We start from the raw sequence: 24,540 nt of genomic DNA on the forward strand, positions 1-24,540 counted from the left end.
CTCTCTCTCTCTCTCTCTCTCTCTCTCTCTCTCTCTCTCTCTCTCTCTCTCTCTGCCCCCCTCACAACGCGCCTATTAGTCGACATATACGCGGCGCGTTCGCAGGCATTAGTAGAAATGTAATCTTACTTAAGCATATGTCGGCATGACTGATCGGACGGTCGACAGCTCGGATAAATAATAGCGCGAAGAGAGAGCATGTTGTATTCCCCGACCCCCAGCCCTTGTTGCGTCACTGGGAACATCCCCCTGGTTCGTCGCGGTCGTCGTCGTCGCCGTCGTCGTCGTCGTCGTCGTCGTAGTCGTCCCCCTGCGGTCCCCTCTCGCATGCTTGTGGGAATTAGGAAAAAATCGCATATGGGTGCCGCCTGCACAGCAAAGCGGGGGATCATGCTGGTAGTTGATTGCGTCAATGGCCATCGATCTGGCCACTAAGTCCTCGCCCGAATTCAAGTACACGCGCGGAAGACCCTCGTGGGTCTTCCTCTCTCTTTTTCTCTTTCTCTCGCTACATGAGTACTTTCACGCGATTGTTTGCCCAAGGGGCCACGTGTCCGGCGATCGATCGCGCGCTTTTCGCTATGTGGCACAATGCGCACACGTATACACATCAGCGGAAACGCGCTAGCGATGATTTTGTCTGCGGTGACGTGTGAACAGTCGCAGCTGTAATTTTTATTACGTGGTAAGGGCCGCTCACTTTCGCTCCCTCGCGTCTCTTTCACCGATGCAGCATCTTATGGCAAATCTAACATCGCAAGGGCGCGTAAAAAAGATCTCCGCAAGAAGATCTACAAATCTCTCGTCTGGTAGTATTTCGCGCAAAGTTAACGGAGGGAGTTATAGCGTAGAGCACACGAACTCTTTATCCATCTCAGACGTTACCGTTGCTCGGTGCTTCACTTCTTCGACGAATGGGTGTAGAAGACGCCAAGATTAGAAGAGAAATGACGAGAGGGAGGACGGGGAGGGAGGCAGAGGGCGTAATTGAATCCCGACGTACAGAACGTAGAAGCATAATAGCTTACGTAGAATGATTACGTAAAGCTGCCATTGTGTGGCTCGCGCTGCCGCACCGCCGTGTAACGTCGATTCGTAGCCGAGAGTGCACAGACATACGTCACGTATTAGCATATGTTTCCGTATACAGGGGCTGCTGGTAGCTTATGGCGGGCCTCTTTCTCTCTCTCTCTCTCTCTCTTTTATTTCCGATTGTACGCCTCCAGCGGAAAGAAGAGAGGGATGGCGTCGAGTCTTAAATTCAATTCAATATATCCCACCAACACGAGTGCACGCACACGCATACACTTGCTCTCGCGCACATAAACACTAACTCCTCTGAGCGACGACTCTTCGCGGCGCGCACGCGTCCTGGCAATTTCCGTGATATTAAATTCATCGCACCTGATATATACGGAAAGTGCGCGTGGGATCGGTCTCTGTTTGTACGCAAGGAAGTGCATTGTCGATGGCGAAAGAAACGCACGCGATGCCGCATTGTTTCGCATATTCCTCAGCGGCTCTCCTGAACGGCGGTGAGCCTTATTAAGTAAACGAGAAATGTTCAACGCTTACGAGACGGCGATCATAAAGTCGGCTTCGTAATGACCGCTTTCACGGTGGATATATTTCTCTGGATAACGCGAAAGTTATCGTTATGAAGTCGCGGCTGTGTAGAGAGGGATATTTACCGCTCTATCTCGCGACAGCTTTGATCCTCCTTGGACGAGAACCGCGGTGAAATGCGGCGAAGGTTAACGACGATTCGTCGCTACTGCCTTACGTATGAATCGAGGTTGCAACGCGCTTTTGCCTCGTTAAGACTCGAGGGGGATCGAGTTGCACGAGGGAAAGAACAGAAATCTGGGAAACCGTTTGGTAACACGACGCGGGACACATGCTACAGCCCGTATTGCCGTCACTACTAGTCACCTCTCTTTATTTCTCCTCGTCTCCTCTTTCCTCATCCGCCGGCATTCTCGTATTTTTCCGTTATTGGATTTTTTTTCTATCTCTCCGACCTATTCCAACGTTACGTTGCGTTATGTACGCGAACAATAACGTAACCCGAGCAATAAAAAACATGGGGTCCGCTTCCCCTTCTGTTTTCGTTCCCTCCACCTTCTCATATCTTACGACACCGCCGCGATGAGAAGTGACGGATATATCGGTACACGTGTCGACACAAGAAACGAAAACGTGAACGCAGGTGCGTCGCCTCAAAAAAGAAATCGTCCACCAGTCGCTACGCGTCCAAATAAATCGTCCTTCGACGACTCCCGATTTCTCGCAAAATTAGTTTAGTATCGGCCATCCAATACGCGGTTGCACAACTCCAAATTTAATTGACACTAAAATATTTAACTTTAAGTTCCCTCACCGTAGCCATTTTGATTTATGACGTCAGAAGGGAGAAAATGTATGTAAAAAATTCTCGTAAAATTTCGAAGTATAAAATGAAGTATTTACAAAGTAGTGTCTGAAATCGTTCGACAAGCAGATCCGTAAAATAGTCCCAACACTTTCGTCTTACTCTATCGGTAGATAGCTGTAAAATTAACGTAATATTAGTAAATAGCTGTAGAATTACGTAATAAAATTATAAGAAAAGATAAGTTAAAAAGGAAAGTTGGTAATTTTGCGATTATTTATAGACTATTCGAACAAGAGGAAAGTGTTCGGATTATTTTACAAGTCTACTTAATCGATCGCAAATATCGTTTTATGGATACATCTTTTTTATGGATATATATCCTTTCAACGTGTTTTGCAAAAATTGTTTGCGTGCATTTTGTAACGTGTGACGTCATCAATCAAGAGTTCTGCGGCGAGAAGAGCCAGAGGAGCCATATTCCTATGCATCATCAAGATTTGGAAAATATTTTGCCATTTTACTGTTTTTTTATTCTTACAAAACCCCGGAGACTTCGACGTTCTGTCTCGATCGCCGCGTACGAAATCACTTACGACATGACAGGTAATTTAGCGCGAAACAATCTCGGCGTCGAATCGCTCGCTTTATGCACACCTAATTCGCGTCCCGTCGTGCTGAAAATGAATACCCGGCAGATCTCGATGCAAGCACACCGCGATAAATTATCGCTAACGCCACTAAACACATCGGCGTGTGGGTGCCTCCGCGAGTTTCTCGGCGAGGGCCGGCTCGGTGGTGTGTCTTCGATAGCCGCTCTCGGCTGGCAACGATCTCATTGACGGAAGTGGATGTCCTCCATTGTCCCGAGACAGGCCGAGGCGTGCAGAATCTGTGCCAGGAGTGCATGCTATGCGCGCATTGTCCCAAATGACGTCAGCCCCGACGAGCGAAGTTGCGAAACTCGTTTGCGCGGACAATCGTCGTCGCGTCGCGTCGCGTCGCCGTGCCATACCATGCCACGCCACGCCACGCCATACCATACCATGCCGTGCCGTGCCGCAACGCAACGCGACGCCACGCACGTGATGCACGTGCGGCAACGGCTTGTCACGCGCGCATATGAGTCCGACGGAGACCTCGCGGTGCGTTTAGCCCGCGTCGTTCGCGATCTGCCCACCGCGGTAGGAATGCCAAACACACCTAGCCTCCATTCTGCGAGGGACGACGGCGTGCCTAGACGGGTTATATCTGTGAGTCATGGGGGCTGCCAAAGGATATTAATAATGGTTTCGATGCCACGTTTGTTCATTCGTTCGTTCGTTCACTCGCGCGCCGCTGCCTGCCTGCTCACCGCGCTCGGATAGGGTTAAAAATAGCAACGGCGGGAGCTTTCACTTCCTCGTCCCAAGGCGTTACGGCGTCGGGCCAATTAGAGTGCACCGACGAAAAAGATCGTCCCCGATAAATGCCACATAATCGCGGGGGGAAGAGGTCACACAGCTACGCGCCATTGTATTTCATCGCGGCCGAGACGTGTGGATTTATTGGGCATCGCCGTTAACGGCGCGCGGTGAAAGTCGACCGTGTATACCGCTGTATACTGTATCACTGAGTCGCAGGAGGACACGAAACAACAACAACGACGACGACGACGACGACGACGACGACGACAATGATGGGATATATCGGCACGGTCGTGCCGTTATGCGTTCGCGCCTGATTCGCGACCGATAAAGATCATTCGTCTTCGTTATGGTCACACGACCTCGTCCGACTGTCCGAAATATTTTCACGAGCCGTTACGAGTGCGTCAGCGTGCGAACGTTAATCCCTCAGAACTCGTTAAGCATGCTTTAATAAACGCAAAATAGTAAGTTGGGCCAAAAGTAATTCTATAATTTTAGTCAAATCAACCATTTTTTTCTCTCAGTATAGTTTTATTTTTTATATAAATTCTTCTCAATTTATATTTTTATATTTCTAGTACAGAAATAGACTGTCAATAAGGTCTATTTTGTTAAAAGGCATAGCAACATTTTTAAAGCACATTTTAGTCCTTAGGATATAAAAAGCGCATATTAAATGAAAAGATAGTCAGTTATTACAAAATGTCAATCTATTTCTTCTCTTGCGGAAGTAATCCTTAAGACTAGAAAGATATCGTGAGTAACTCTTACGTATACTAAAAGTCTCAAGTTTCTCCTCTAATATTCATTTCATCGCCCACTGAAACGGACACCACTACTTTTTCTCAAGATATTACTTGAACGAATAAAAATTGGTCACTTTTACCTTAATCGCGTAAATTATCGCTATCACGTCAGGATCAAGGCTTTCAATATGACTGAAAATTATTACTATTACATTAGGATTAAAGAGTTAAGACTTAATTTCCAGTCGACTGATGCGAATACGTCGAATTGGAAAACGACACCGCGTTTTCCAATTTCGCGACGTTCACGGTATCGTAATTTCGTGATGTTAATTGTAAATGAGCAGTGAAAGAGGCGTTCTTGTCTTGTCGATAGACAGACGTGCGCTTGTTCGCGGGTTTAACGAACTGTATCGTTTGAAGCAAGAAAGAGGAACTTTGGGGTTGACCTCAGAAGCCGATGCAGCTGGAAGAGCATCTGGGGCGCGTGCCGTCTCATACCATCGCTGATGCAGCGATCTTCTCGCGATCTTCTCGTGATCTTCTCGCGATCTCTTGTCATTGCGCGATGTGTGCAGATAGTTTTGCGAAACGCACCGGCGGAAGTAGCTAACACTGATAGTAAGGATTACTTTCCAGATAATAATAAGAACGCACTCGAGAGAGAAAGAGAGAGAGAGAGAGAGAAAGAGAGAGAGAGAAAGAGCTGCTGTCGGTCGACACATATGCATATTCTTAATATGGACAGATTATATATGACTACAAACGATTACGCGATTCGTGACGCGATAAGTGCGAATGTTGAGGGAAATATGACGATGATAAAGTATTACAATGAGAACGGAAATCACTAAATATAGCCAAGTATATGCGTTGTCAGGAATATTTTATCGCTCTGTATTATTATATACTTTGTGAAAGAAGATAGAATGCCGCTGGTCGTGTGAAAGATGCCTCGTAGAAACTACCGTTGAATTTAAAATTGAGGACGACGGTCCAACATTCAGGCTGGAGAACACTGAACGGTATGTTGATGCGAAGCAAAGCGAACGTGACGTTTTAAGTAGCCAGAGACGTTCTCGACAACAAGAACGCATTTGGAGCCAGATATCGATCCGCGATGTTCTCTTTCGTCTTCTATTTTCTTTCTTTTTTCTCTCTCACAACTGTCTCGTCGTATAAAAATTACGGCCGCTAATACTCCGCGAAACGAGGAAATTTTTACGTCTCACGATTCTTTTCGGTTGTCCCCTGTTTCTTTCATTTTTCTCTCTCTCTCTCTCTCTTTCCTCACCTCTTTCTCTTTCTCTTTCACACATGATATATAAAAGTGTTATTTCGGACGTGCCTGTGATCGTGTCTATCGTGGCTTCACCACAAAAACGCGCACATATGCTCGGCCGACTGCGTCCTCGCGGTGAATGGAAAGGCCGACACGAATCAGAATGGACGCGACGTTTGAAGTGGCCCGAGGAGTTGCTTGTGAAACGAGAGAGCATCCCAGAGCTATACAGGGTGTCTTTAAATGTGTTATTCTCTACTGTTTTGTAAATAACCACGATACGACGTCCTTCACTTCAGTCCACAGTAACAATTTCATCACTAATTGCAATAGACGAAACAAAGGAAAGAATCTAAATAATTCGATCACAAATAAAAAAGACGTGTTGCTTGTGTAAAGTGATCAGCGGTGGTTACATAAGCATGTCATCCCTGACAATTAGCTATCAGGGACGGCACGCTTATGTGGCCAACGGTGTTCGCTCCACCATGATTTAGTCGACCTCGACATCCGAATTTTCTAAATGAATAACAGAACAGCGGCATAGATGCGCATCAAAGAGATTGTGTTTCGCGTTTCATGTCACTACGTCGACTTATTTGCGTGTTATAACAAGTGTTATCAATTTCAAGTCAGGCATCGATACTAGACTTCGGTTCAGCTCACAAGACCGAGCGTGCCACCTGTTGTCGCGCAGGCACAACTATGTTGCGATGCTATTCTTTTCCTAAAGTGAGGTGAACGACCGCAAGATCGGCCCGCAGAGTGGGGATCGCGCGAGTTGCTCCCGTATGTATCGTGGCATAGCGAGACATCGCTTCCCCCAAAACAACGTCGCGTGTCGTAGGTCGTGTCGCGTGGCGTAGGTCGTGTCGCGTGGCGTAGGTCGCGTTGCGTTCCTGTGATCTTCGTTATCCCGCGGTAAGAGTTAACGCCGGCCGATCGCGCGGATCGATACAAACGTCAATAACTCCGCTTGTAGATGTCGTAGCGACTTGAAACAAAAACCGTTGGAAAAAATAAATCACCACGCCTCTATGAACGTGAAATCGTCTTTCTATGAAATTAGGACCAGATAGCACATGTTACTACGAAAGACATCGGCTTTTGTATTTGCGTTAAAATGAGCATTAATCTATGTCAAAAAGCAATGAAAAATCACGGCTTCAATTTGTAATGCAAAGTGTCAGTCTTACGTTTTTAACTGGTGTAAAATGTAGTTTAAGGGAAAATAAAAAAATTATAATAGTAGGAACTTTGATTCAAATATACAGATATAATCATGGAAGCTTTGATTCAGATATATTGACAATTTTCTTTCGTTAATATCCTACAATAATTATTGTAATAGTTGACAAAATGATAGAGAACTTTTCTACTCAGTTTAACGAATTTACCCGGACACCCTGTATAGCGGCCCATCGTGTTCTCGTCTATCCTGTAGAAGCGGTAGACAGCGAGGCAAAAGCCGACCAACAGCTGTCAAAGCTTCCTCGGTCTCTCTCGGCCCCGTTTCTGCTTGAGATCCCTCCAGCATCCGCGGTATCCGATGTTGTGGTTGCTAATGTACTCGGAGTACAGCGAGTCGTCAAGCGACAAGGATCGCGACAAGAAGAAAAGACGACACGGTCGGAACAACGCCACAATACGGTGTTTGCCCTCCTATTTAGAGGCTGAGCCGCGCGTTCGTCAATTTCTGCCCGCGTAAGTGAGTCACGCCACGTGAGACTCGCCTGCTCTCGGGGTGAAGAAATGAGCGCGACTCCGACATGAGATCGCACGAATTTGGGACTTTTCGTAGGGACGTAGCTTGCGAGGAATCCGCGCTAATTAAATAGTATTCGCGAGATCTCGCGAGGAAATTCCTCTTTCTGCTCTCCTTTCACAGTCTGCTCTGCCACGTTTTGCAGCGCAGCGCATATCGGCCTTGCGCGCTTCTAACGAGAACTTAACGATACGTGCAATTACGGCACGTTATATTTATCAGAATTTTCTCTTATGCGGAGAAACGCGAGACGTCCGTGTTAACGCGTTTCGCAAGCCGGGTAACTCCGCTCCGCTCTGTGTTCGCAAAAATGGCGGAAAATGTTCCGCTCAATGAGGATTAAATTACATCGCTTCGTATAACGGTGCTGTCCACAGGCTCCCCCGGGGTGCGCCTAGATCTTGAGAATTCTCGTTCGCGGTGGGTTTCATATTTGTAGCCCGCTGTGGTTCTGCGGTCGGGCTAGTCTAGCGACTAGCAACGGGGTACCGTAAATTAAACTGCGGTCGCCGCGCCGTGTGGACGGCGAATGAAAACGTTAGACTCGCCAAAGGCCAGATTTTACGGAGAGCTATTCGGGCGAGGCCGGTTTATCCGAGGTTGCGGTTCCAATTCGTCGCGACGGAAACGTCAGGTTGACGAGAGATAGAGACGGGCCGAGAGGAAGATAGAGAAAGAGAAAGGTGGAATAGTCGCGTCGAGGAAGCTAGTCAGATAAATGAGACGGAATAGTTCGAAAGCGAAATACAGCGTCGCCGACTGGTTAACTCTCGAACCTCGCCTTTGAGAAGCCACGATATCGATACATAGATACGTTTTTATGTCGCGAACAAAGGAGGAAACTCCGCGTTAAACGATCGCTCGATGAAAGATACCGCCTAACGCCGCCGCTAACGAGAAGCATTCTACTCGCGGGCAGCACCGGGTAACCCGTTAGGAGATAAAAGCCATCGCGAAAATGCACTGTCTGCACGTCTGGAACGCAGAGATTTCAGTTGACCACGCCCGTTCCCTCTCTCTTTCCTCTTTCTTTCTATCTCTGGTTTAAAACGGCGGCGACAAGAAGGAGAGAGAAAGAGGTAAGAGACAAAAGGACCCGGGCCGAACTTCAAAAAGGTCGAACTCGCGCGACGGCGAGACGACTATCTGACTTTGATTTCGCGAGCCGAAGGATTTAACCGCTGACACTCGGCGCGCGCGGTGGTGGCGCCTAATGGGCTTGTCTGGCGCTAAAAATATATCCCGCTTTGAATTTCCTATTGCCGAGCGCGCGTGTTCCGGCTCTCTCTTTCTCTCTCGTTGCGACGACGCGCACAGGGCAGCGCAGGGCCGCCGTCGTTACACCACTTTCGACCGGTGAAAATAACTCGACCGGTGCTTCTCTTGCGCGCGGCGCCGTGTCATTTCTCTATCTTCCTTTGTCCGCGACGCGGACGTGTTTCCAGCGTTTCGCCGTGAAACGCGGTTCCGCGCGAAATAGAAAAAGGTATTGCGAGAAAGAGCCGCCGCGCGTATACACTGTGCACGCGCACGCTTCGAGAGGGATGAAAACGCGGGGCGTATAGGCTTTTTGCGACTATACGTGCGACTCTGAGTCTTTGTCGTGGGCGGCACTTTTACTCGGCGGTACGTCGTTCAATGACCGAGCGATCCGCGGAAAATACACCGTCATTGTGCTCGTTCGTTGGTACGTTCGCTCGTTCGTTCGTTCATTTGCGAGCGAGCGAACGCGTAAGTGAATTTCGCAGTTAAGAAAAATGAGAAAAACCGACGATATATCCCGGCGGAGAAATGAGAATGGAGATACTCCGTGCGAATTCCGTCATCGTAAACATCGTCGTGTCCGGCACAACGGGATAAATAGCTAGGCGCGATCAATGAAAGGTAAGGATGTTGGAGAGATTAAGGAAATATAAGGAAGGATTAATATATAAAAGATTAATGTAAAGTATTTATTATTACATGCGCGTCAAACGTAAGCGGATAACCTTCTTCACTGACGTACACGCGCGAAACGCCAAGCTAAAATGTCACTTCTTCTTTAAACACGTTTATTGCATTGATTCGCAGTCATGAGGAACACGTAGTGTAGAAACGAGTAGTTATGGCCGGTCGACAACTTCGATCCGTCGATCGATCTATCGAATGCTAATGCATCCGCGGTCCGACAGAGAGCGTCATTGTAGTTGCGCGGCAACGTTCACGTCAATGTATATCAATCGCGCAGCCATCTTGGATGTCGATCCTTTCGCGTCGAACAGCCGCCATGGGTACATCGATCGACGTTGCTCCGTGCGTTTTGCGTGTCTCTTGTCTGTCGAGGGGTGAGTCTCGTGCGGAAATAAACATCGGGAATGTCGAAAATAGCGATATGTGATCGTCGGGACGTATCGCAGGCACGTTATTAGGAAGTAATCTCGCCGTGTTTCCGTGAATCGCCATGCAACCGGTGTTTGTCGCGAGTCAGTGTCTCTACACTTGTAAGTACCATTGACTCATTCAAATACTAACAGAATCAAACGATTGTCGGGTTTATTAACCAATAATTAGAAATGTGCGGAAATAACGAAAAGGACAGATCGACAATACGACGTCAGAAGTATCCGCGACGTCGAAATGCGGGAGTGTCGGTCCGTTTGCAAGAGAGAGAAGAGTGGCGTACTCCACTGAGCGTGTCTTTGTCAGACAGCGACACCGCTCGCGTGGTTGCGTTAACTGTCGTTGTATGTTGTTGATTACGTAATCATTTTCGATCTTGTCGCGTCGAACAGCCGCCATTAATTCATCGATCGCTGCGCACATTTTCCGCGTCTTTTGTCGCCGGAAAGTGAGCCTCGCGCGGAAATAAGTACCGGGAGTGCCGAAAATAGCGACGCGCGATCATCAGGCAATATCATAAGTACGTTATTAGAGTAATCTCGCCGTTTCTCCTTATATCCATCCGGCATTTGTCACGATCTGTGATTTAGCGTCCTTGTCGATAATCGGCGGTTATAACACTGTCGGCTGATCCCGACGACGGGCTCGCTCGCCCTTCGATGAGAACGCTCTTAGACGCGGCGCGCTCGTGCAATATGCGGGCGCAATTGCACGACACGAGCTCCCCGCCCGATCACCTTGCGCGAATTCTCGCGTCTCATTTTCTCACGCGAGCCTCGCTCTCTGCCGCTCTCTCTTGCTCGCGCGCCTGCCGGCGCGGATCGTTCGCATTGACTTACCGTGCGATGCGAATGCAAATATCCGCGCGAGGCCCGCTACTTTTTCACCGCCCGAGGCGCGACGATATCGCGGCAGATGGTGTGAACAATCGCGTTACGTAAGCAGCGGAGAGATTACGCCGGCAAGAACGGCGCGCTCGCCACTCTCAACGCGCGTCCTTGACATCGAGACACGCGTATGCACATTTTTACACGTGTTCACGAGCGTTTCAGGGTCGGCCTAGGCGAAGCGTGGGAAAGAGAGTCTCGCGGGCGGCGGTCGGTCCTCGGCGAGAGCGATTCGCGCGCACCGTGTGCGTAACTTCGTGCCGGACGAGTCCCGTCTCTCGCAAGATCGCGACGCGCGATTGAAGTTCACTCGATACACCGGGAATTTTGATTTTCTCTCGGTCAAATAAACACGGCTCGCTCTCTTCTTGTTTTCGCCCACCCTTCGGAAAAATACGAGCGGCTCGCGCGAGTGAAAAGGTTAGATAAAAATAAGCCGATTTACAGAGAGGGAGAGAAAGAAAGAGAGAGAGGCGAAGAGAGGATTTTTTCGCTTTTAAGGTATAAATCCCGCGGCAACCGGCGACGTAGATCTATCAGCGCTACACAGTGCGCGCGCAAATATTTGAATCAATCTCGACGGACCGTAAATCAAAGTCGCTTCTTCATTTTCGATCAAATTGGATCTACGTATCGTATAATCCCAATATTTCAATGCTCCGATGTCGGGGAAGCAAACTTCCTGGCCGATCTGCAGAGAGAGGATCACACGTCCTACCCTCTTTCCCAGTACACAAAATCGGTACCGCGTAACGGAATACGCGCGGGGCGGCGGTAGCGGGTGAGAAAAAGGGAAAAAAGAGCGCGGCCGAAAACCCGGAAACAGCGATATGCTTCCAGGCCCTCGCGCGTGTGCGCTGTCTGGCGGATTCATTCATCAATCGCGTCGACGCCGCGTCGATTGTCGGAGATTTCGTTCAAAGCTTTTCGGCGCTTCCACGGGGGCGTGAAAAACGCGACTCTCTGGTCGACTCGCGGCGTCGACGCGACAGCGGGCCACCCCAGCCGAGAGACAGACGCGGTCCGGATCAATGCGCGTGCCGGCGGATCATAGCGTGCGAGGCGCGACGTATCGCAATTAAAAATTGTTGCCGAACTTTCCGGCGCCGTGCTTCCGTACAGTACAGCGGAGCACGAGCGACCAGCCAACCAACCAACCAGCCAGCCAGCCAGCAATCGCCGGCTGGTTTTTCACCACCGCGTCGCGACACCTCGCCGACAGCGAGCGAGTGCAATGTCGAGCCACTGCATCGCGTTCGGTGCATCGATTGTAAGGAAACCCGACGCGTGCATCGAATGTGTCGAACAACGCGCACGCGGAAATTCTCGAAACTGCCTGTACGGTGCGTAGTGTGCTCTTTTTTCCCTTCTCTTTCTTCTTTTCTTTTTTTTCTTTTTTTTTGAATGATACAACGTGCGACTCTGCATCGTGGAAATTTAAGAAGATGCGTCGCGCGACACAAACGATTTAATGTTTCACGGGGTTTCGTTCGCACTCACGTAACGCGAATTAAACGTGAATCTTTGATACGTAACTGACGTTCACAAAAAATGCCCTCGACGCCACTCGAGACGTGACAAAAATTCAATCATGCGGAGTAGCCGATACGTATTACTATCAGCTTGAGCATGATGTAACTCTTGACAGTTACATCGGGAGAGAGCATCTCCAGTTATACGACAAACCTGGCCTTCGTCGGGAAATTGATTTGCAATATGAAAGAACGCTAATAGAAAACATTACGTAGATCGATATCGAGGAAAATTGAAATCCCGCATGCTGTAATCGCGGCGAGTAATCCAACGAAGAATCCTGTCCGAGGCTTTGTTTCTTTTCGCGAAATGACAACAGAAGTCGGTTTCCTTCTAGCTGCGCGTCATTTTTAAGAATCCATATTTATACAGAGAAAAATTTATTTGATTGGTATAAAATATTTTCAAATTAGATAACATATGTTTTCTTGAGATTTTAGTTTTTTAGGAAAACAATTGCTTATTTTGTTTAAGCAAAAAAATTTATATATTTAAATAAATACATTATTATATAACATCTAGCGAATAAACATTTTTCATTTTTTAGATATTTTTTTCAGTATATAATTATAATCTTTATATATTTATTTTTATATATTTATATGATTTAAAGTCTTATATATATGTGTGTGTGTGTGTGTGTGTGTGTGTGTGTGTATGTGTATGAATTCATACGATACGAGTATTATCGATTCGCGAATCGTTGAACGAAATACCCACGATACTATTTCGTACGTTTCGACAGTAATATGCTTTGATTTTCTCCTTTCACGCGCCAGAATGACGTTTTCTGTCGCGCTATGCGCCCCGGAAAAATAACCGCCAATAATCGCGAGCTGGGAGATAATTTTCAATCGGCGAGAGAATCGTGAGATAAAGAACGCATCGATTCACCACGATTGAGGAATGCAAATCGCGGCGATTACGGGAATTCCATCGGTATCTCGGCGAATCGTCGCTCCGAGGCGCAGCCCGGGAAACGGGTTCACCGCGTAACACACCCACGCCTTTCTCGAACCATTCCGTCGAGGAGAATATCGCTGATCGTGCGATACTGCGAGGGGCCGAATTCGAGCGTGATCGATCACACCGATGCGGAGCGACGGGAATCGTTACCGCGATCATCGCGCCGAGGCTCGAAAGCTCGGAAGAAATCTCACGGCGAACGGCCGGACAATCGGCTCGCTCGATGCATAGCTCTGCATAATGAGCCGCGAGCGCCGGACAACGAGAACGAGAGCGCGAGGGTACACGCGGGGTGACGAGGGGTGACGCGGGAACGAGGAGAAAAAATGTTCGGACGTTCGTGTCGACCGACGCGACAGCGAAACGTTGGCGGAAAGGGGCCCGGGAGAAAGAGAGGACGAAAGGGACGATCGGTCAAGACAGGTAGCCGGGGCGAGAATCGCCGTAGAAACAGGGCGATACGGAGGCAGGGGGAAAAAGAAGGGAGCAGCAGAATGAAAGAGGGAGAGAAAGAGAGAGAAACAGGTGAACGAGGAGGCAGGGGCAACCATCGGCCGCTGCCTAGGCAGCAGGTAGACGCAGCCAGGTGTGAGAAGATCCGAAGAGATCGCTGAAACGGCCGAGAGGGAGAGAAAGTCGAGGGTGTCCGGTGCGGCCACGGTGGCGAAGGATGCTAACAGCCTTCCGAACGAGTCCCGCGGTCCAACAACGTCCGCCTTAGCGGCCTCGCGCGCAAAAACACCTGCCCTCTTCTCCGTCTCTGTCCCCCTCCCCTTCCACGCGGGTGTCTCCTGAGTCTTCGCCCGCTGCCGGTTCCCCTTCACGCCGTTCGCGCTTTGTCGACGTTCTCGATATACGCGCGTCGCCGACATACGGACGTTCACCGGACACGTCTCGAAAACATAGCGGCTTCTGCGGAAAATCCGGCGAGTCTCGTTGTGATCGCGTTTCTCTTCGCAACTCGACGGAACATTTCGACGGAAAAGTCGAGTCCGAATCCCGGCAACACGCTGCAAAGCCAAGTGTGTTATTACGGCTGAATCTCTTTTCACACGTTTCTCACCGTCTTCTATGTCGCGTCATTTAACACGTTTCAACACATTGAACTGTAATTTGCACGTCTTGAGCGCGTTAAGTGGCGTGATTTCAAGCCACGAGAAACATGTGAGAAGAGCTTCAGCCGAATTACACGCTCTCATGCGTTTAAACATATAATAACGCATTTGAATCTGCAGCGCGATATCCCGGCGGGAACGGGGGGAATTAAACCTCGCAATGACGCGACTGTTCGCTATAATGAAGATATAAGATTTCTCTCGTCGCAAATTCGACGCGTCACGTGTGCACTCTTCATGCACGATTTCGGAATCGGTTCCAAAGATTGCCGAGAAGGCCGGCTCATTAATATCGACAACGTGCTCACGAACAAATACCACGAAAAATCAGCCGAAAGCTCACGGGAGATGCGATACATTTATCGAAATAAACAACATGAGGTCCGTCGACGCTTTGAGTGTGTATAAATTTATATGAGTTGCAGTCTAGCGACGCTCGAGCCGGCCATAAAATGAACTCTCTCTCTCTCTCTCTTTCTCTCTCTCTCTCTCTCTCTCTCTCTCTCTCTCTCTCTCTCTCATTCTGTGTGTGTATTTTACAGTTTCATTACGGGAATTTAAAACCGCGCGGTTATTCGGCATGCATTCGCATCTTTTATTTAACGCGCGACGCCGCGACTTTATGCTTTATTTATGTGAGCGCTATGATAAATGAGGTCGACACGAAGGTACTTCCTTCCCCATTGTCACCTTAGTTCCTCCTCACGAGCGGGAAGGCAGAAGAACCCACCAAAGTCGTCGACTTCTCTCGTCACTGCTCAATTAGACATTTATTCTCGTATTCGCAGCAGACGCGTCGTAAATCTAATGACGTTCACATTGCCGATCGTGAAAAAAATATCGCGACCTCGCGACCCATAAAGATTCGCGGCCGAATTCACGGGCGTTTTTACTAGCGCTTTAACGATGTCGTCGTGCCGGAATCTCCAGCGAGGATGTCGGCCGCCGAGACCGGCTCGACTCCTCGAGCGTGCGGCGACAGCATTGGGTGCGGCAACGCGCGTTTCGCGAGCGTGTTACGAGCACTGAGAGGAGCTCTCGCGAGAGTTCGCGCGATCCTTCACCCCGAATTTATCGTAAGACTCGCTCAGATAACCGGCGTTTGAAACCGGGAGGGCAGGATCGCGACATCGACGCCGGGAAACGCGTCGTTTTACGAGCTCACGGCCGATCGGAGTGTTCTCCCGCACTTTGTCGACGTCGTAAAGAAAAAACAAAGAAAAAGGATGTGGGAAAACGCGAGAGACGTCGTTATTGCCGCGTTACCAGCCGTGAGAGAAAGAGAGGGAGGTGGAAGGATGGCAGAGAGAGAGAGAGAGAGAGAGAAGAGTAATCGCCTCCTCGAGTTTTCACTTTGGCGTACGTGTGGCTTTCACGGAAATACTCGAGATTCGTGCGGATATTCGCACGGGGTGCCGGGAATAGAAATCGCGGCGCGTGGGTGGTGAGTTCTTGTCAAACCGAGGGACTCGCGGCGGGTCCGAGTTTAAAGAGCTCAAGCCCAAGCAGTCGCGAGCTCCCGTGTGTACAGGTGTGCGAGCGTTGCTCCGCGCGCGGATTACCCGAGTAATCCTGCACGCGACAATTTGGAGACCGCCACAGAGACTCTCTATTTTCCGTGTGTTACTGTAAATTTCCTGCACTGCCCTCCCTCCCGCTTGCTCGCGATGTCGAACTCGGCGGGATTTGATATCCGTGTATACACAACTCGCGCTCTGATTAAATCTTGAGCATATTAATCAACATCGGCATTCGGGGCGACTAGGCAATTCTTTGCGCGGAGACAACTGTCCAACGATTAGATCGAAACGTTAATTAGCAAATACAATTGGAGGTATCGAGTCGAACAACTGCGTTCAGCTGCGTTGTGATTTATTTGTTCGACACGGGATGACTTTATGGAGTAATTCTCCCTCTCTCTCTCTCCCCCTCTCCGTCTCTCCGGTTGAATTCTCAGGAGTCCTATTGTAATAAATACGTGAGCGCGGCTCTCGTGCGTCATTCGAATGCGCCGTGTGTCAAAAATTGACTTCCGCCGCTCTCGACTGGCAAGCAGCTTTATTCTAGGCGATAGCTCGGAAAATCATAAAAGAACTGTCGGCAAAGGAAGCGTCGGGAAGGAAGCAATAAAACATATGCTCAGGCCGTTGACGTGTGCAAGATTCGGCGGGATCGTCACACAGTGATCGTGTCAGTCGTGCACGTGACAGCGCTTTGCGTCACGTCGCCTGTGCGGCCGTCGATTCATAAAACGGCGGGATTTCTTATACACAGAGGCGCACTCACGAGGTCTCGTTCGCTCGAAACCAAAGCGACGGACTCGCGCATGCCGTTGCTCGCGCGTTGCCGACGCGACTGGAGTTCAAGGTAGACCGAGTATAATGAGGGATAATTCGCAGTGCACGCTGCGAGTTCGTTCAACTTCTTGATCCTGCTCGGCTGCGAAATCGTTAATATCGCAGTTTCCAAGTCTGCGAGAGGAGAGACCTAACGAACAAACCTAATGAACGAAGTTTCCGTGCTTGTAACGCTCGTGTTTTCGTAAATTACTTTCCGTGTCCGCTCTCATAAGTAGCGTTGTTGCTTTGCGCGCGCGTAACCAACACTGCTAATTCCCCGGGAAATATATATGTGTGTATCCGGAGAAAGAGAGAGCGCGTAAACCACACACCGCTTAAGAGATCGCCGTGACGTTTTTCCACGGCGCGATTAAAACAGGCCGCTGTCGTTACGACACATTTGCTCGGAGAAAAATTCGTACAACGACGTGCGGTCTGGTACGTGCGGGCTGGACGATGGAGACATTGATGGATACGGCCTCGTGCCGCTATTAATAATCACGTTTATATATTGCCGGCTAAAACGAATTTCCGAGGAAAACTCCGTCCCCTGCTGCACGAGGCAGAAATTCCTTGTGTACGCGTAACCCGATTTCCTCGAGCTCGTCGCGTGCCCCGGCTATGTTTAACATCTGTCGCCTTAGCGCGCCCAAACTAATGAAATTTGGAAGGTCGGTTGAGGACGAGCGACGGAGATACAGAGGAGTCCCAGCGGGATGGGATAAAATAGGCAAGCAGCGCGGAAAACGGGAAGACGAGATTGTGTAAACAAATTAGCGCGGCAAAGTCGCGAGATGTGAAGCAGGCGAGAGATAGAGAGACATAGAGAGAAACAGAGAAAGAGAGAGAGAGAGAGAGAGACGTGGCGCCGGGGTGGATAATGGCGAGAAGAACGAAACGGAGAAGAGAAAAGACGAGAGCGCGTCCTGATGAGCCGCGACGACGAATGTGCAAACGCCTGAGCGAGCGTATGCGCGTACACAGGACGGCCGTGTGTGCGCGCGCGTAATTGTACAATTATGCAGATACGCGAGCGCGGAAGAGCTCGAGCGACGGGGGGAACGCGAAAGAAAGAAAGAAAGAAAGAGCGAGGGACCAGTTCGCCTGTCCGTCGTCCGAAGAGCGACGTGATATCCGTCGGATTAATTATACAGCATTGCGCTTATCGATAAGATTTCGCCATTAACGAGCGGAGTCGACGGGCCGCGCGACGTGTCGATAAAGCTAACCGTGCATGCACATCCGCCGTCCCGCTGGCGGAAAAATGACCATCGCCGCGAATTAGTTGCAAAAGTGCGCCCGTGAGCTATCTATAATTAGAATAAATCGCGACTGGTTATCGCGCGCGCGTACGTACGCTCTCTCGGCTATTAACGGCCTAATATAACGTTATTTACGAGAGCGTGCGCGAGTTCTAACGTATTTTATTAACTCACTGACGGCACGGCTCGTACGAGCGAGTTGTGAGCGAAGCGAGACTGTTGGGACTGTTTTAGCATTCTTTCATGCGTCGTAGGCGAAAGACACTTCTCGTGGTTAATTAATAAACGATATTTATGCGATTTCGCCCGTGATCGCGCGCGCGGACAAACACGACGTGTAGGCTGAGAGAGGCGGACGAAGGGCGGGGTTGAGAATTGCGAGAGAGCGCGATGTAGAAAGTGCTGGCGCTGCATACCGCGAATCATAAAAGTCCGTTCGTTAATACGCGCTGAACGATTCGGTTTCGCGGGGTGAATGGCTCGTTCAATCGCCAGCGAAACGCAACTCTTGGGCCGTGGGTAAGTGGGAAGTGCTCGCCGGCCTAACCGTTGCCGCAGAGAACCGTTGGTCCTTGAGATCTCGCAATTAAGAAATCCACGTGATCGAACGAGCCGTCACGAGACTTTTGCAAACTCGAAACGACGAAATTTTTTAATGATCAGCAACAGGCACACATGCAATTGGCTGAAGATTTTTTTTGCGACATACTGAAATGTTTAAACCTTTGTGCGCAATATTGGAACTGTGAAACTCGAACGAATACTCAATCGCTCATCAACTCTGAGAGAAAAAATATCTGAAAAATAAAAAATAATTATTCAGAGTACCAATAACATATTTGTTTAAATCCTTTGGTTTAAATAGAATAGATAATTGCCTTTATGAAAAGCAGTTTCAGGTTTTAGAGGAATGTATATTTTTTTATTTTAAAAATATTTTATATTGGTATAAACAAGTCTGTTATTGGTACCCACCGAATAAATATGTTTTCATCCTTAGATATGTTTTTACCTTTAGATATATCGCGCAAAAATTTGTTTGCAAATTTTGATTTTATCGTTCTGCTATTTTGCAGCCTTTCTATATCTCTGGGATCAAAATATGCCCAGAAATATTTATCGTACTGTATGTTCTAAAAAGAAATTAATTTCTCGTCTGTATCTGCACTTGAATGCTAACGTAATTTTCTCCTTTTCTTTGTTTTAGGTAAGTGTCAACTGCGTTTGTATACGATCTCTGCTCGACCTCTGTAGTTCTGCGATCTAGCTGGCCAGCCAGGTAAATTCAGATTGAATCGCCACATAAGACTCCTACGGATTCTCGTACCGCAAAACTTCGGTCCGGCTCGGTTACTTGTAATCAAGATATCTTGTTAATTTAACGTGTAAATGCTAATGAGTCGCGAGATGATTATTTAATCTGAATTACCCGGAAATATTCGATTACGGGCTACAAGACCGTCGTTCGGGACCATCTAGATTACGCGAATGTACCACGGTGCATTCCAGGCCGAAGTACCGCGCGTCGCAGAAAGGAATTATTGCGGCCTTTATATACATCTACCTACTTTAATTGCACCTGCACACATGCCACGTGGATATTATAAAAATTTACGTGCCGCCTTTAATTATCTTAACTCGAGCTCGAAAAATGTTTTATACTGCAAATACGAGGCGCAAAAATGCCGGCGATAAAGAAGCGCTTATTCTTCTCCATTCTTCGCAAAAGAGAGAGAGAGAGAGAGAGAGAGAGAGAGAGAGAGAGAGAGAAAAAGAGGCCAATCTTATCTTTCATATAAAATTGTTAAAGTCCCGAAGGGATTTCACGGCTCTCTCTCTCTCTCTCTCTTTCTCTCTCTCCCTCTCTCGATTTATAATTACGATTAAATTGGCGCTCGAGAGGATCGAATCTCGACGCATGGAATCGCACCATCTGCCGCCGTGTTACGTGTACAAAATTAACGTCACGACGGCATTTCGTCGACGAACCGACGCGGATCGCAATGCACGGGGCGATTCGACGATGACAATTTAGATTAGAATGCAGGACGCGCAGTAATCGAAACGAGTGCTAGAACGTTCGCGGACAAAGAGCAGTGGAATGATTGGCTCCTGTTGCTAATGAAGAGCTCAGGGCTAAGTAGCCTGTAACCCATTCTGTCCCCGGTTACCGTCCCCGTCCTCATCCCTGTTTCGTGTCCCGCCGTGTGCTGTCGCGTTACATATGTATTACGGTCCGTTCCTTTCGCCCGATACGATATCACGTCCGTACGTGTATGTGTGTGCGGGAGCAATCGCTGGTGTGCGGACGGTCGTGCTCGACCGTGGTATCAATTAAATCTCTGATTAGCAAACCCTTCGACTCTCTCCGCTACGAACTCCGGCCTGCTGCCTTTGAATCTCGCTGGCGATTATAGACCGTTAGCGCTAACTCGGCACAATCGAAAAGTTTGCCGATTTAGTCGCGCGAGAATCGAGTTAGCCGACTCGCCGAACGCGACGAATTGTCGGCGCGAAGGGCTTCCGTCAGCTTTACTTCGTGTGTAACTTCCCATTTGCGGCGTGTCATTTGCAATCTTGGAAATAAAATGTACACACAGAAAAATACATACTGCTTTATATGAATGTTACAAATGTTCCGAGCAGTTCGTATGTTCGCACATCCTCGGATCTATCATGAACGTATCAAATTAATTCAAATACATTATAAATGCCAATTTATTTGGTATTTGAATCAAGAACATTGAATTAAAAAAAATATTTGGCTTGCCTACTATATAGAGTCAAACCAATTCTCATTCTTCGGAAAATTTATTCTTGTAAACAGAATAAGTGCTCCTCTTTTGAGTACATGATAATGAGCATTTTTCAAATTTATAACGAATATATTTGAAGACTATTATCGCAAGAAAATATTCTTCGTTGAAAATAACCATCACTTGAAAGAAAAGAAGGAAAGAAAGTAAATCGCTTTTGTTAGCAGTGGAATGATATTTTTCTGTGTGTAGCTAATTTAGGAGAAACAACGGTATATAAAACACGATTACTTTTTCTTCTTTACACGAAAATTATTTAATAAACCGTCACTGTGTTGCTATCATCGTCAACATTATCATCCTCATAATCATCTTCTTCACTGCCATCGTCGTCATCGTCATCGTTACTGTTAATATTATTACACAAGCGACCAATTTTTATTCGATTACGCACGCAACGGATTCTAGTTCGAATATATCCGGTTTATGATGTACGCATTTTTATGGCGGTAAGAAAAAGAAAGAGAAAGCCAAATGGGATAAATCAGCGAGTTAATACCGCTCGTAAGAGGTATACAATCACGGAACTATGATTCCTAACCGTGTCGCTACCTATCGCGGGGACTTCTTTGTGCGCGCGGTTGAAGTTACCACTCCCAAGTGGAAGACTAATTTAAATCCTTTCGCTCGTCATCGTAAACTCGGCGACGGGCGTCGCGGCGAAGAGCAGGACGAGAGGCGAGGGAGAAACGCGACGCTGAGCGCGCCGTAAAAATATCCGACGATATCTCTATACATATGTAAATACGACGTAGGTATTTTTCGCGTATTTTCGACAAAAGGCATCGCGCAGCGGACGCGGATACGCCCGGCGAATAATTTAGCGGCCCACAAACGGCGCCCCCACCGCCTCGGTTGACCGGCAAAGCGGTGGAAAGGCTATAAATTCAGGCGCAACGAGCGACAGAATAAAACGCAAATCGAGGTTCTCACCGTCGTTTCTGCCCGTGGACTTCCTCGCGATTCGAGCTAGCCTGGAGTCTCTCTCTCTCTCTCTCTTTCTCTCTTTTTCTCTGCCTTCCTCCTCTCGGGACGCAGCTACAGGGATCAAATAAAACGAACGTGTCGGCTCTCTTTTTCTCGCGCACACGAGGTCGAAAACGACGCGCGAGTCGAGATGCACCGAATTGGTCGCGGGAAAGCCCGAAGAAAGCCGCGGCTGCAGGATTTATGATTGTCGCACGGCTCGTCGTCGTCGTCGTCGTCGTCGTAGCCGTAGCCGAGGATCGAGACCCTCGACGCCGCTACCTGGGGAGCCCCGGGCGATCCCTCATGTCCATCCGTGACGGCGTATCCTACCTCTCCGCGGATAGAAAGCAAGCGGAGAGTAATGGGCGGCCCAGAACGGCCGGAGGAATCTCGATTTCGCGTATCCCTGTTAGTACCCGCGCTTGTTCGACACCGACTCCGACTCGTCGAGACGGTTGCGCACTACTGGCCGGTTATTTATGCATCTTAGCCGATTCCACGTTCCGGCAACGGGCCACAGCGAATATAAAGGACAGATTTTCGGTGTATTCGCTGCATCGCTGTCGAAATTCTCTCCTCTCCTTTCCTCTCTTTACGCGCCGCCACGGGTTTCTCATAGTCGATCGTTGATTTTGTCGCGCGTAACCCTTTCGTATCCCCACGGTTTTATCGTTATTCCCCGTGTTGTGTGGTGAGCGAGTGTGTGTGCATGCACACGTTCGCACCAGCCACTTAGCCACGATTTTATGTTGCTTTTACAGTGTCACTTATCTTGATATTTATGCTGCCGCGCGAGTAATTTTTATATCTTTCGTCCGTGACGTATTCAGGCGCGTCCGATAACATACGATCGGAGATCAGAACAAACGATGTCGTAAATTGAATATATGAGTTACTTTTACGCGCGCACCAATAAAAGTGCGCCTACTACTCGCCGATATCGATACTGTTGACTCTTTCCGCGGGGCGTAAATAGTTGTAACTGCTGTTGTAAATAGTTGTGACTCTCATCAAATGTTTCATCATCTAAGTGTCTTATATTTTTTCTTTTTTTTTTGTTTTATGCATGATAACCTTTTTTTAACTTGATTTTAATCGAATTTTATTTTATTTTCACTGAATTTTACCTGAAGAGAAATGAGTTAATTAGCAATTTGAATTAATTTTTTTCTTGTTTTTAGTAATAGTATATACGGATTTTTTATACATTTTCAGTATACGATTTTTTTTATAAATTTTTGTTAAGTTTTTTTATTAAATTTTAATTAAATTTATTACGATTCGGTTTTTTTTATATTCTTTCTAGTGTCCCGTTTATCATCACGGAGAATTTATTTCCTCTGATACAACGTGCACTAACTTCGTGAGCAGGTGGAGCTCATAAAATCAAACAATTTAAAACCCTCTATCATTCACTACGATAATTATACGAAGAAAATCTGAACAATTCGATGAATAAAAGGTTGCCCGTATGAGTGTATTTCCCGTTTTGATCGATCACGACAATTGCTTCTTCCAAATCCGCAATTAAGAAGCAGCAGCAATTAGACGCATGCAGAAACGCGTACCAAAGATATTGCTTTTTATTAATGTCGCTACATTGACTTATACGCGAATTATAGTCGTTTAAAGACGCGACGTTCACATCAGATTCGAGCTCAAAATTCGCGCTCAGGCGACACTGGCACTTGCTTTTGCGCCGGCGCATTACGCTTCTAAAGCGAGGTGAACGGCCGCGAGTATGTAGGCGGAGCCATCCTTATCTGTGTTGCGGAGTGGGGGTAGCGAGCCGGGCCGCGCCACGTGCTTTCATTCTCAGTATAAGGCGACACCGCCCGGAAGTAAAAGTTCCGTTTTGCATTCCATTCACGCGTCGCGTAGTGACTCAGCGCAACTCGCTGCGGCGATAACGCTGGCCGATCTAAAGCGCGGATTGATATAATTGTCAATAACTTCACTTATAGACGTTGTAGCGACTTGAAACAAAGACCATTGAAAAGGAGACATTATCGCGTTTCCGATGAATATGAGATCATCTTTGTGCGTAATAAGAAGCACGTAGCGTAATTATGTAAGTACAATTTAAGGACATCAGTTTTTATATCTGCGTCGAAATGGGCATTAATTATTGGTCTATAACGAAAATCCTGAGGAAACCTAGACTTGAATTTGTAACGCGAAACGTCAGTTTTATATCTTTGACGAGTATAAAGTATAATTCAAAGGAAAAACGGAATTTGATAGTAATGAAAATCTTCTATCTCGAAGCGAATATCTTTTTTCGCAGCATCGAAATTCAAGTAGATAGTAAATTTATGACAGAAACAATATATTAGCTGTTCTCATTTAAATGATGCATCTGCCACATTTATATTTTGGCTCCTGCGCCAAATCTTTTTTTGCATGTCCATTCGATAGAGCGGCGAGCAGAAAATTCCTATAAATTACACGGGAAAGAATATATTGTAATTCTTTTTTTATATAAATTTTCTTCTGAATTTTTCTATGATTTTTTAAAAGTGCAGAAATAAACTGTCGGTAAAGTCTATTTTACTTTAGAACATTTCGCCAGAAGCGTGGAAAATTTTTTAATAATATATTTCAGTTGCTAAAATACAAATAGCACATATGAAGTGAAAGGATAGTTAATTAGTGCAATTATTGCAGATTGTCAATCTACTGCTCGTGGTTACGAATTCTC

At 47.5% G+C, this 24,540-nt stretch overlaps 1 protein-coding gene across 1 annotated transcript in view; it reads left to right on the plus strand.

Moving 5' to 3' along the window:
• The window catches only part of LOC116842206 (ephrin-B2), a 517,056-nt gene that overhangs the window by 66,042 nt on the left and 426,474 nt on the right, over nucleotides 1-24,540 (plus strand). The window lies entirely within an intron of this gene.

The sequence above is a fragment of the Odontomachus brunneus genome, unplaced genomic scaffold, assembly GCF_010583005.1.
Source record: "Odontomachus brunneus isolate Ranch 3 - 2012 unplaced genomic scaffold, Obru_v1 Obru_scaffold_022, whole genome shotgun sequence".
In the NCBI taxonomy this organism is placed as follows: domain Eukaryota; kingdom Metazoa; phylum Arthropoda; class Insecta; order Hymenoptera; family Formicidae; genus Odontomachus; species Odontomachus brunneus.